Below are 14319 nucleotides of genomic sequence, written 5' to 3' on the forward strand. Positions count from 1 at the left end.
ATTTATGAAGTGTGCATTCTGTGTTATTTGAACTCCTTGATGTATGGTAAGAAAGCTAGAGCATTGTAATGTATACATGAAGGAAGCAAAAGAGTTTGTTGAAATTTTAAATTATTGTAATATGAATATGTTTTTGAAAGAAGTATGTTTGTGAAAAGCTGGTTATGCTTAGACCAATTGTATTTGTTACATGTAAACGCAGCAAAAGTGGCATGGTTCAATATGAAAGATGGGTTTGGTGGTCGAACTCAGCGGCTTCTTTGTGTGAACGGCATGCAGTGTGCGGCTAGCCTTAGCAAGGTACACCTCGACGGTGCTAAGAGAGGCAATTGGAAGCTGCATTAAAAGAGATTTGATTCGGATGTGGATCTGGATATTATTTGGTATTCACGAAATTATGAAATGGCTCTAATATGTGGAAAATCCGACGCCAAGATAAATTTTATAGAGCATTCGCACATCAAAAGCCGTGAGTACAGTTAGCCGCCATTTATAATCTTCGCCACTGCTTCACAGACTTCATACATTCAGTTACGTAATGTATATTGGAAAAGATCAGTTAATGTGTGTGTTGTTTCAATAACAATCACATAAATCGTCAGTTCGTGTTCGAAACCAATCCCGATTACGAACCTACGTAGGGCCTTCACCTAAGTGCTACTAAAAGCGAGTATACTGATTTTAATGACCAATTCTGTCATTCATGTGTTTGAAATGATTTGTCTAAAGCATAAGCAGTAGAAAAAGTTTGAGTAAAATTGTGATGCTTTGTTTATAGACAACTCCAAGTGAAATTTTGAAGGTAGGAAGTTATAGTACAAAAATTTAAAGATCAATCAATAAGAAAGTGAAAAGTTTAATTATTTGAAAGCTAAAACCATAAAAGTGAATTTGGATAGGATTTTGCTGAAGTATCCTTAGATTATCATAAAACATAGTTTTGTAGGATTACAGTGCAAGATTGCGTAAATACTGTTGTCAAGAATACCTGCTTCACAGGTGATTAAAGTACAAGTACATATAAATCTTTAATGAACCGATTTGCGGTATTGTTATTACAAGTGAAGTTATGCACGTTTTCAAAGATAGTGTCACGTAGAGAAAGGTGTAATTAGATGAATGACGAACACTTTCACTTAATGAAGGTTTATTCAGCTCTTGCACATACAAGAGCGAGGAGCGAACTGCCTCCGGCCAGAACACATACAGTACATATACAGCTACAGAACATTCCAGTACAATGATTCTTGAAACTTGTGGATACTTCTAGAATGTCCTCGAACCGAATATAGAAACTGAAGTCACGATCCTCCATGCAACAGTCTAGTATCATAACCACTACGTCACAGTGATGGTGCTACTCAGCTTTTTCTGCGAAAATAATGTAGTTTTGGTACTCATCATGAATGGTTCCTTTCGAAGTTAATTAAGCCCATTGTTGCATTCTTTACCTTGCAAAGTAATTTTAGTGAATGATTAGCTTTTAGAGATGGTTTTTACTTTTGTTAGTGATATTATACTAGTTAATGGGCCCCCTTCATATTGCCCTCCTATTAGGAAATAAATGAACTATTAGTCTTACTAAGGAAAACTGCTATATGCATAGGATCTTAAACAGTATATTTAAGATGTTAGTAACATTTATTTGTGTTAGTCATCTCGGTCAAGATAGAAGCCCCTCATGTCAAAAATTAGTTCTGCACTTCACGCAGTGATGTTTCGGTGTTTTGATTAAGTAATGCTATTGTGGCCGTCATTAGTATGGGCTCGGTGCAGTTTTGCTCCCCATTTTTTACTGGTGTCTGTGTTATTGATAACTGCCACTACACACAGTACAGAATGCACTGTATCAGTTTGTATCCTGTTTGATTTTCAAAGGGAAATCCCAGCTAAAGTAACTTAAATAACTGAAATCCAATTTTCTCAAATATATATTTCCAAATTAATGTGCCTAATTTGGCTGACGAGTATTCGTTTTTTTTTTTTTCATTCACTTATAATTTTACCATCTCTGTTAACTCCCCAGGTTAAGGCCCGTTTCGTTTCACTGTCAACTTCTCAAAGTTCGAAACGATAGTCCGATACCCTTTTCCATTAGACACACGCACGGTGGAACTTTGAAATCCTCTCTGAGGGTAACATTAGCGTATTTTGTAAGGTGTCAGGCAAATTCAACACCTTCCATGAAAACCCTGACATAATAAGGAAACCCAGTAGTATGTCACATAGCTCCGAATAAATCGTGACATTAAATTAACCAAAGTAATACGAGTAACTAGTGATCAAATGGAATACCACAGACTAACACAAAAATGCCTAAATGCATGTCATACCATCCCACCGTGAGACAGACGCAATTCCGAGGGGAGAAACGAGAACAGAAGCCGAGAGCAGAACCGTGTTAAGCTGGAAGGCCCTACGATAAGGGACGGACACCCACGTCGCCAGCTAACCGCTAGGACCACCCTCCAGCCCATGTGAAAAGCTAGAGCCCTCCAGAAGAACAGTATAGATCTTACGATAACACTAAAAGGAGCACACCAGCTGCAAGTTTTAGCGTGAGACTTTTTCGCGTCTCTGTTACGTTGCAAACTTTAAAAACATTGCCCCACCACGAAAAGTATAACGTTTCTCATTGGATAGACAGAATTTTTGTAGGCGGAGCTTAAGGTTAACATTGAGACCCTGATTGGTCTCACAGCCAGATAGTTTTTTAAACCAACTTCGGTAAATTGTAGTAAGGAGAAGTTAGGAGAGAGTTGCTTCCAAGATGGCGAGGTGAGCGGAGCTGTGCTGTCCGCCACCCCTGACAAACACCGACAAGGTAATGAACACACGCGATGCTGCATAACAGCACATAAAGCTTCACTCAGAGCCCCCTTTTTGCGTAATACTACTGTCGATCGTCAATTAAAGCTCATGGTGGTCACATTTGCCACTTGAAGTAAAAATCTGAAACGCGATTATTTTTCTATTATATAGTTATTGAGAAGCCACATCAGCCGCTGTAATTTACGACAAGTTAGATAAGTAATTAAAGATAATTGAGGGTCACTGTAGACCATTTTGATAGTTTTCTCACTTGTGAAACTTAATTTAAACCTAGATTATAGATGTGATATGGCATAGGTCATCCTTCGATCCATTGTAGAACTTGGAAACCCACGCAGGGAATATTAGTTCACATTTTTGTTGAATGCAGTTGGTTTTTACCATCCTGTATTAAAACAATTCCTTTTATCAATAGTGCAATTTATAAACAATGTTTTGTGAGTAGAATAAAATTTCCAATGGTAAACTTAACTGCTTTTTCGACGTTATTTTACCAGCTAACTAAAAATAGGAAACCCTTGAACCCCTTCCACTAAATTTGGTTAGTATTAAGATTCTTTTACAAGGAGTGCAGTGGAGCTGACGCTGAAATCATTAAGTATTTGGTTATATCATCGCTAGTCACACTGAACTCTTCTGAACTCTTCCAGACATGGACATCGGAAGGAAAGGCAATAGGACACACCAATCCGGCAGAATTATTACAACGAATTACGGAAACCATGACAAGGCAAAATAAAGACATAGCGAAACAAATTCAAATTCAGAATGCAGAAACCACGAAACAAATGCGTGCGATTAAAGAACAAAACAAAAAAATTCAGTTACACACAAGTCATATTGAACACGAGTCAAAAGAATCTCGAGAAGTGATAAGAAAATTAATAACAGGTCACAATCAATTGAGAACAGACATTGACAAGGTACAAGCGGACGTACAAACATTGCGTAATGACATTCAGGACGAGATCAAAACATTACGTAACAAAACGCAGGGAGAAGTCAAGAAACTAGAGAAACAGATAAACGAAATTACTAGACAAGCATCAGGTACAGCGCGTGAAGTTGTTGAAAACAGTGTGTTACACAAACGTATCACAAAAGCAACGCTGAAAAGATATGATAACTGCATAGTCAAAATAGAAGCGCAAACGAAGCGACAATTTCACAAATTGCCAACAGAGTTGTTGCAAACCATTGAAGAGCATAGTGAACAGGGTCGAACAAGCACAGAGCCTGCAACCACATCCGTATCTGTAACAGCACCGGAAAAACAAGCAATTAACGAAGATATTACGAATTTGCGATTCCAATCTCAGGCGGAAAGTAACATACGTGAAATCAGACAGCCTGCACAGCGACAAACACGTTACGAAATTCTTGATGAACAAACGTCATCACAGCCCGCATCTCGTGGTCGTGCGGTAGCGTTCTCGCTTCCCACGCCCGGGTTCCCGGGTTCCATTCCCGGCGGGGTCAGGGATTTTCTCTGCCTCGTGATGGCTGGGTGTTGTGTGCTGTCCTTAGGTTAGTTAGGTTTAAGTAGTTCTAAGTTCTAGGGGACTTATGACCACAGCAGTTGAGTCCCATAGTGCTCAGAGCCATTTGAACCATTTTTGAAACGTCATCACAAACACATGCGGAACCACAAATGTATGTTTAAAGACAGTTTGGATCGTGCAATGAAGCAGCAAGGTTAGCCAGACAAGATACCGAACCAATACCTGACAATGGAAAGCCAGGTAGCGAAGAGTACAGTGCAATGCATTCAGCTACACGTTCACAACCGATGGAAGAAAATTATTGCGTACCACTCCAACGATACTACGCGAGCGTAGGCGAAAGTTACAGTGGACAATATCCAATTTATCTACCACAACCGGAAAGAACGACGGGAGAAATTATCACAAACAAAAGTGGCGAAGAATCGCGAATTTCATATGGAACTATGACGAAGTACGACAACGATCATTTCCTCACAGTCAGAAAATTTCAACACTTTCGAGAAGGAAACTCATTACATCCACGAACTTTTATTGATCAATTCCGAGTAGGATTACCAGAACACTGGACGCTAGCACACAAATTAGACTTTATATGTGCACACATGTCAGGAACAGTCGCAGAAAGCATGCAAAATGTTTCATCGACGTGCCGATCGTACGAAGATTTCAGAGAGAAGTTTCTCTCACGATATTGGTCCAGCGAAGCACAGAAAAGAGTGAAGTACGAATTATTACAAAACCCATATTTTGAAAATTAAGGAGAGAACAGTCCCGTGAAATTTTTCGAATTAATGGCAAAGAAAAATCAATGCTTAGATGTACCATTCAGTGACGGAGAGTTGATTAAATTATGCGCGATGAAGCTACCATTGAAATACCAACAATCATTAGTAGGTCGCGGAGGCAATGACGTCGAAGCATTTAAAGGTGTTCTAAGGGCACTAGAGTTCATACTTTCGTAAGATGACGCAAGAAAAAGACGAAGCGCACGTGAAAACTAAAGCAAAAATCAGTGGAATCCACAAGACACATTACGAAGAAACAATAATTACGAACCACGTGATAACTTCGTACCAAGAAACGACAATAGATTTCAACAAACAACCGGTTATGGATTTAGAAGAGATTATGGCAATAACTATAATTCACCCAGCAACGGCAACAACTATTACAGAGGGAATAACGACAACCGGAACGGGTACTGGAGAACCAATAGACCGACAAATTATCAACAAAGAAACCAATATCAACAAGCTGAACAAGAAAAGAGAATACAGGTAGAAGAGGTGGAGGTAAGACCACCAAACCCCGAAAAACGTTCGAATTGACAGCTAAGCTCCCATGCCACAGAGAATGACGCACCGACCCAGGACAATTGCAGCACCTTGAACAGAGAAGTAAAAATCTTATCACGAGAAGAGAAGAAGGAAGAAGCAAATCCGCAGGGACCAGATGAAAACGAAGGCAAGAAGATAACAATATCGTGTTGGGACGAAATTAATTGGGAGAATACCGACGAAGAAGATGAATTACCAGAGGCATGCACAACGAATGTAGGAGGAAAGGTCGAAGTAATGAGTATTGCAGAGCTATTGGAGATGGAAACCGGGGAAAGCGAATTCAATGAGGATAATGCGCAGTCGACAGAAGTTGAAAATAAGTTACGAGAGGGCACACAACCCAACGTATATAATGAAGGAAGTTATGAAGTGATAATTAGAGCATTTAGATGCGATTATGTGGAAGTAGCGACGAAGAAGGAGAAGATAGACGAGGATGAGGAAAAAGTAGAGGATGTTGAAGAAAGCGTAAATGAAGGAAGAAATAGAGAAGAGGAAATAAAAGAAAGAGAAGTAGCAGTCGAAGCTTATCCTACAGAAAGTTCGAATTCACAAGGGAAATTCCTAAAAAGACTCATGTATGATTCAGTGGAGGATTCGTTGATGCAAGAAGAAGAAGTAGAGAACCAACCCTTTCTAATTCAACCAATTGTGAAGGCCAAGGTAAAGCATATCCCAGTCAATATTGTAATTGATAGCGGAAGTGAACTGACTGCGATTTCAGAAAATTTATTCATGCAGTGTAATGCCAATGGGGAATTGCCAGTTCTGAAAACACGTAAGATTAAAATAAGAGGTCCTATTAGAAACAATGCTGCGGAAGTTACGAGACAAACAAAGTTAACTCTTTCGTGTCAAGGTCAAAAGATCGAAGCCAACTTCGTGATTATACCTAAACTAACTGTAGATTTGATTATAGGTGCAGATTTTTTAAATGAGAGACGAGCGATAATAGATATGGGGAAAGGTAGCGTAACATTCGGGAATGTCACACTTCTCTTTGAGCAAAAGCTAAAATTAGATGAAATACCAGTTATAAGCAAACAATTAAGAATGACGCGAGATAAAGAGGATGAAGAATTAGAATGGTATGCACAAAAGGGGGAATCGCCTCAACTCATGTTAGAAGTCCATAAAGAAATCGACGAAAAATTGCAAGAAGTTCAAGGTATTTCGGAACACAGTGAAAGAGAATTAGAGGGTATTTTACGAGATAAAGCAGAGGTATTTTTACCTAAGACTGGCAGTATTAAACACTTTCAGTACAAGTTTGAGGTAAAACAGCACAAACCATTTAGAGTGCCACCCTCTACAATCCCATTAAACTACAGGAATAAAGTATTCCTGGAGATATCTAAAATGTTATATGACGATATTATTGAACCAGTTACCTCCACATATAACAGCCCGCTCCATATTGTAAAAAAACGAGATCAACACAGCCATAATCACTGAGACAGATCGACCAGAAAAATTAGAGAAATTGATACAAATCTTCCACGGTGCTAAGATATTTTCATCAATTGATTTACGGAGTAGTTTCTGGCAAATAGAATTGGCCCCAGAATGTAGAAAATTTACAGCATTTATCGTATTCAGTAGATGTTACCAGTTTAAATGATTGCCATTTGGTTTAAACATATCATCAGCAGCGTTTATTAGGGGATTTAATACTATACTCAGTCCTGAAATTTTACAAAAAATTACTTGTTACAAAACATTACTTGTTATGTTGATGATGTGATTATAGCAGAACCCTCTTGGGAACATCACAACGACACATTAAATCAGTTTTTACAGATCATGAAAGAGCATGGGGTCACAGTAAATATAACAAAATCAAAATTTTGAAGGCGAGAGGTCAAATTTCTAGGACACATATTTTCAGAGAAAGGGGTAATGCCCGACCCAGAAAAACTAACGGCAATCAAAGAATTCTGTACTTCATATTTTAAGAAAACTCTCAGAGGATTTCTAGGTCTCACCGGATTCTATAAAAAATTTATTTCGATCGACTGTTTCGCAACACCACGCCTATGTGCATTGACTGGAAAAAACACGCCATGGGTATGGGATCAACAAGCCAATGAAGAATTTTGAAAAGTGAAAAACGCACTAACAACAGCACCGATTTTAGCGCATCCTGATCTAACTCAAAATTTTTGTATGGCCACTGATGGAGCGAAAACAGGTTTAGGAGTTGTTTTATTCCAAGAATACGAACAGGCAGGGCTAAGATCATATAGAAAAATTGCATTTGCAAAGTCGGGTACTCACAAAAAGCGAGAAAAACTATTCAGTCACGGAGCTGGAAGCATTGGCCATTGTATGGGCTTCCAAAGTTTTCGATACTTCCTATTCGGAAGAAAAACAAAAGTATACACTGACCACAAAGCATAAGAATTTCTGTTATCCGCCAAACTAACTCATGGGAGGTTAGCCAGATGGATGTTAATACTACAAGAATTAGACTTCACTATTACACACATACCAGGACCAACGAATGTATTAGCAGATGCTTTATCACGATGTCCACAGGGTGCATCCAATAACATAGGTTTGGAAGCAGCAGAAGACCAGTTTATAATGTACTACATGAAACAAGTACCTTTCGAAAACTACATTACGACAGCATTGAAAAACATAGGCAAAGAACAGGACAAGAGTCCCGAAATACTAGGAATCAAACAATAGGAGAAGTAAGGATTTTCCAGACATTCGACAGCACTATCTCGTAAAAAAAAGTTTTATTTTTTAGACGAAATGTTGCAACGAATGAATGGTTAATTTATATCCCAGATGAACTAATTAATAAGTACATATGGTATGCACATTTAAGTAATGGCCACTTTGGACCAAAGAAATGCTTTTTAAAAATAAAACAAACAAGCCATTTTCCTAATATGGAAAGACGAATTAGAACAGTATTAGTCAAATGCAAAAAATGTATGAGGGCTAAACACGTCACTTTCCAAACCAAGCCACCTATGTTTCCAATAATCCCTAAAAGTTTAAAACAAATAGCTGCAACAGATTTGATGGGTCCCCTCCCACGCACAAAAAATGAATATTTTTTCTTATTTGTCGTTTTGGAACTTACTTCTAAATATGTTACCTTGACACCATTAAAACAGACAACAGGTCTTACTATAAGTAAAGCATTTAGACAAGATTTTCTCAGACAAGTAGGTCGAGTGGAGCGAATAATTTCGGATAATGGCCCATAATACAAATCAGTGCAATGGCAGAATACGTTAATACAACACAAAATAAAACCAATCTACATATCTAAGTACAAACCTAGCGTAAATCCAGCAGAACGATCTATGAAGGCCATAGGCACTTTATGCCGATTATATGCAGGCAAAAGACACAACACTTGGGATATATATCTTAAAGATTTTCAAGAAGTAATAAATGAAATGCCACATAGCACTACACTACTACCTCCAATTACTGGCAGCCATTAAAAGAAAAGAAAGAGGAGATAGAACAGCAATTAAAAGAACAATCACAGTAGGCCAGAAAGTATTTGTAAATACACACCATCTCTCCAGCAAACAGAAACACAAAGTACATAAGTTTTACGCTGCATACAAAGGACCTGTCATAATTAGCTGAATTGCTCACGATAATGCTGTGGAACTAATGAACCCAAAAACAGGCAAAACCTTAGGACTTCACCATGTGAGCCATATCACAAAGTTTGAAGATTAATTTTATTACTGGTAAATAGTCAGCACAATATTTCAAGATTATGTTGCAGATAAGATCGTCAGGAGAAAGAAGAATGAAGAGAGAGGAAGGTGGGAAAAAGAAAGTAGTTTCAATGAAAACAAAAAACAAACGTTCAAATGGCTCTGAGCACTATGGGACTTAACATCTATGGCCATCAGTCCCCTAGAACATAGAACTACTTAAACCTAACTAACCTAAGGACAGCACACAACACCCAGCCATCACGAGGCAGAGAAAATCCCTGACCCCGCCGGGAATCGAACCCGGGAACCCGGGCGTGGGAAGTGACAAAAAACAAAAAATAACACCAATAATACCATAGATTAAGGTGAAGGGATAAAGCATAGATAGTCTAACAGCATGAAATACTAAAATGCTATACACCATGACACTATAGAAAAATAAAAAACGAATTTGAGGATTCTTGTGGACGTTAAGACTCAAAATATCTTAGAATTGTAACATGGAAAGGGCGCCGAAATTTGTAAAGCTTTTAAGAAGGCGTAACACAATGTAGATACTACACATATGTTAGATGATTATAAGTAAAACTTTTTGTAAGAACCATTGTAAAAAGGACGAGATGCAATAACCCATAAGTTGCAATGCGAAAAGTATCAAGAAAGGAAAGGACGTAATTAGCAAGACACGATTCCTACAAGGCAGAAGCGTCGAGAGAAGGGAAAGGACAGCAAGACCAACAGAAGGCCCTTGTAGTCAAAGTGGGCAGTAAATAAATCTGCTGCCAAGCTGAACCACAGGGTGGCAGAACCGTGCTGGGACAGAGCACGGAACCACACAGTGGCGGAACCCTGCAGCAACACGACAGGACACCGAACGCCAGAAGGGTCTCCGAACGCCCCGAATCAGCGGAGCGAGCAAAAAACGGCCCAACGAGAAGACCGCTTGGGCAAGCCATCACTGGCAAAAAAAATTATGTGTAAAAGTCACACCACAGCTATTAAACAGCACGCTGATGCACGAAACTGAAGAAATCTTCCACAAAGTGAAAATGACACACCCAAACAATTTATCAAACTGTTACTAAGAGGAGAACTTCAAAGCGACTAGTTATTAATAAATATTTCCATATCCTGCCCAGAGAAGAACCAAGAAGCAAGTAAGAAGCAAAGAAAAAGCAGGAAGAACAGAAGTTGAAGATTCGCAAGATTGAGACCAAGAAAGAAGAAGATGGGTGAAGAATAGACGACATACCTTCCCAAATCCCTATCCTATTGTAAACTAGTCGTCTGTGAAGTATTACAACGAAAAACGACCGCTTTCAGCGACACATAACGATGACTTTGACGCATACAAAGCCAGTAAACCATGAGATTCTGCACTCACAGCTCCATTCCATTATGGGACCTCGAACACAGCAACACACAGTTGCAAAGCCAACAAGGAATGACGAACGAAGCTGTACATCAAATACTTGTCCACATCCATCTCGCTCAAGTCCATCACCTTCATGCAAACACATTCGCTAATGTCATGCTTAAAAATTCAAAGGATTGTGTGAATGTGTGAAATCAAATTATGTGATGCAGGAATTGTGCAAAAGAAATGTGTGAATAACTAAATAGGTTAAGCACACCAGACAGCTAATAAACTGCAAAATAACAGTCATTGACTATGGACTTAAGTAAAAAATAGACTATCGATAAAAATAAGTCATTAGTTCTGAAATGGACAGTATATAAAGAACAAAAGTAAGGCATAATAAACACTAAAACTATATGCCGCTTATTTTCTCCTCATAAAAATAAAAGAATAACTATATTTTACTTATTTTCTCCTTATAAAATCAAAGAATAAAAAATTACCTTGTTGGATGTTTTCCCTTTTCTTAACATTTGTACAATTTGTTAGGATAATATCTCAATATTTATGTATGTATATTTCTCTGTCAAAGCAATTCTTGGAAATAATTCTTATTTGTTAGTGTAACAATGTTAAAATGAGTGTCTAGAAACAAAAACATTTTACTTGTACATGATATTTAGATAATGTGTTAGGAATAGATTTTACTTAATTACTACATTTATAAAAACAATATTTCTAAGAAAATCCATGTGAAACACTCCTCACTTTCGATAACAATCTTCTTGAAAAAAACAAACTTCACAATTAAATAAAGAAAGAAAATAATTAAAAAATAATAATTATAATAGAAATAAAATATTCTTCCCTTGTCAGTATAAACATATTTTTGATAATAATGTGGAAGAATATAAAAATATAAATTAGTAATACAAACTAGCATTGAACAGAGTAACGGGGCTAAACAGTAGGCAACAAAATTTAAATAACGGAATAATTTTTGACTGGCTTAGACAACGATTCAATCTTTGCCTAACTTCAATACAAAAATTAAGATTGAAGGGTGGTGATATGTAACGTGTCAGGCAAATCCAACACCTTCCGTGAAAACTCTGACATAATAAGCAAATCCAGTAGTATGTCATATCTCCGAATAAATCGTGACATTAAATTAACCAAAGTAATACGAGTAACGAGTGAGCAAATGGTATACCACAGACTAACACAAGAATGTCTAAATGCATGTCATACCTTCCCACCGTGAGACAGACGCAGTTCACAGGGGAGAAACGGAAACAGAAGCTGAGAGCAGAACCGTGTGAAGTTGAAGGCCCTACGATAAGGGACGGACACCCACGTCGCCAGCTAACCGCTAGGACCACCCCCCAGCCCATGTTAAAAGCTAGAGCCCTCCAGAAGAACAGTATAGATCTTACAATAACACTAAAAGGAGCACACCAGCTGCAAGTTTTAGTGTGAGACTTTTTCGCGTCTCTATTACGTTGCAAACTTTAAAAACATTTCCCCACCACGAAAAGTATAACGTTTCCAATTGGACAGACAGAATTTTTGTAGGCGGAGCTTAAGGTTAACATTGAGACCCTGATTGGTCAGATGAAAACACAGCCAGATAGTTTTTTTAAACCAACTTTGGTAAATTGTAGTAAGGAGAAGTTAGGAGAGAGTTGCTTCCAAGATGGCGAGGTGAGCGGAGTTGTGCTGTCCGCCGCCCCCTGACGAACACCGACAAGGTAATGAATGCACGCGATGCCGCATAACAGCGCATAAAGCTTCACTCAGAACTGCAGAAGTCTCATCTGTTACACCCCTTTTTTGCGTAATACTACTGTCGATCGTCAATTAAAGCTCATGGTGTTCACATTTGCCACTTGAAGTAAAAATGAAATGCGATTATTTTTCTATTATATAGTTACTGAGAAGCCACATCAGCTGCTGTAATTTACGACAAGTTAGATAAGTAATTAAAGATAATTGAGGGTCACTGTAGACCATTTTGATAGTTTTCTTACTTGTGAAACTTAATTTAAACCTAGATTATAGATGTGATATGGCATAGGTCATCCTTCGATCCATTGCAGAACTTGGAAACCCACTCAGGGAATATTAGTTCACATTTTTGTTGAACGCAGTTGGCTTTTACCATCCTGTATTAAAACAATTCCTTTTATCAATAGTGCAATTTATAAACAATGTTTTGTGAGTAGAATAAAATTTCCAATGGTAAACTTAACTGATTGTTCGACGTTATTTTACCAGCTAACTAAAAATAGGAAACCCTTGAACCCCTCCCACTAAATTTGGATAGTATTAAGATTCTTTTACAGGAAGTGCAGTGGAGCTGACGCTGAAATCATTAAGTATTTGGTTATATCATCGCTAGTCTCACTGAACTCTACATGTCATGTGTGGTCTGGCGTCTCCTTACCAGCAACAGGTCCCATGTTCAAACTAGTCAATTCCCTAAAAAAAAAAACACTCAGACCGTCGTTGCGTGAAAGTGGTAGGGAGACACGATATAGAACGAACAGACACCACGCAGAATGTTAGATTTTCACGGCACGTTAATGCTATATGTAGCTCTTCCCGTGACAGAACTAAAGGTTCAGTTATTAAGGAATAGTGTTATAGGCTACCCCGTGCGGCCCTTGTTTATGAAACACCGCTGTAGGGCCTAATGGGCAGGATTGTTTCAGCAGCAGGATGTGTTCGAGACACAATAGGTATCTATGAGCGTCGATGTGAGGCGTCTCTCGAGGCATCTAGACGAAACTTCGAGCATTTCTTGTAGTGAACGTCCGTTACAAGCATGTGATTAAATGACTGGAATGTCATTTATCGGCCCCAAATGGCCTTTGCGACCCTTTATTTCTGTGTGATTACTGATCCTTATTGTAAGGTATGTCAGTTTGTGCAATCTTCTTCATCTCCCCGTACCTACTGCAACCTACATTCTTCTGAATCTGTTTAGCGTATTCATCTCTTGGTCTCCCTCTACGATTTACCCTCCACACTGCCCTACAATTCTAAATTGGTGATACCTTGATGCCTCAGAACATATCCTACCAACCGATCCCTTCTTCTAGTCAAGTTGTGCCACAAACTTCTCTTCTCCCCAATCCTATTCAATACTTCCTCATTAGTTATGTGATCTACCCATCTAATCTTCAGCATTCTTCTGTAGCACCACATTTCAAAACCTTCTATTCTCTTCTTGTCCAAACTATTTATCTTCCATGTTTCACTTCCATACATGGCTATACTTCATACAAATACTTTCAGAAATTACTTCCTAACACTTAAATCTATACTCGATGTTAACAAATTTCTCTTCTTCAGAAACGCTTTCCTTGCCATTGCCAGTCTACATTTTATATCCTCTCTACTTCGACCATCATCAGTTATTTTGCTCCCCAAATAGCAAAACTCCTTTACTTTAAGTGTCTCATTTCCTAATCTAATTCCCTCAGCATCACCCGACTTAATTCGACTACATTCCATTATCCTCGTTTTGCTTTTGTTGATGTTCATCTTATATCCTCCTTTCCTTTCAAGACACTATC

Source organism: Schistocerca cancellata, chromosome 8 (genome assembly GCF_023864275.1).
Source record: "Schistocerca cancellata isolate TAMUIC-IGC-003103 chromosome 8, iqSchCanc2.1, whole genome shotgun sequence".
Taxonomy (NCBI): Eukaryota; Metazoa; Arthropoda; class Insecta; order Orthoptera; family Acrididae; genus Schistocerca; species Schistocerca cancellata.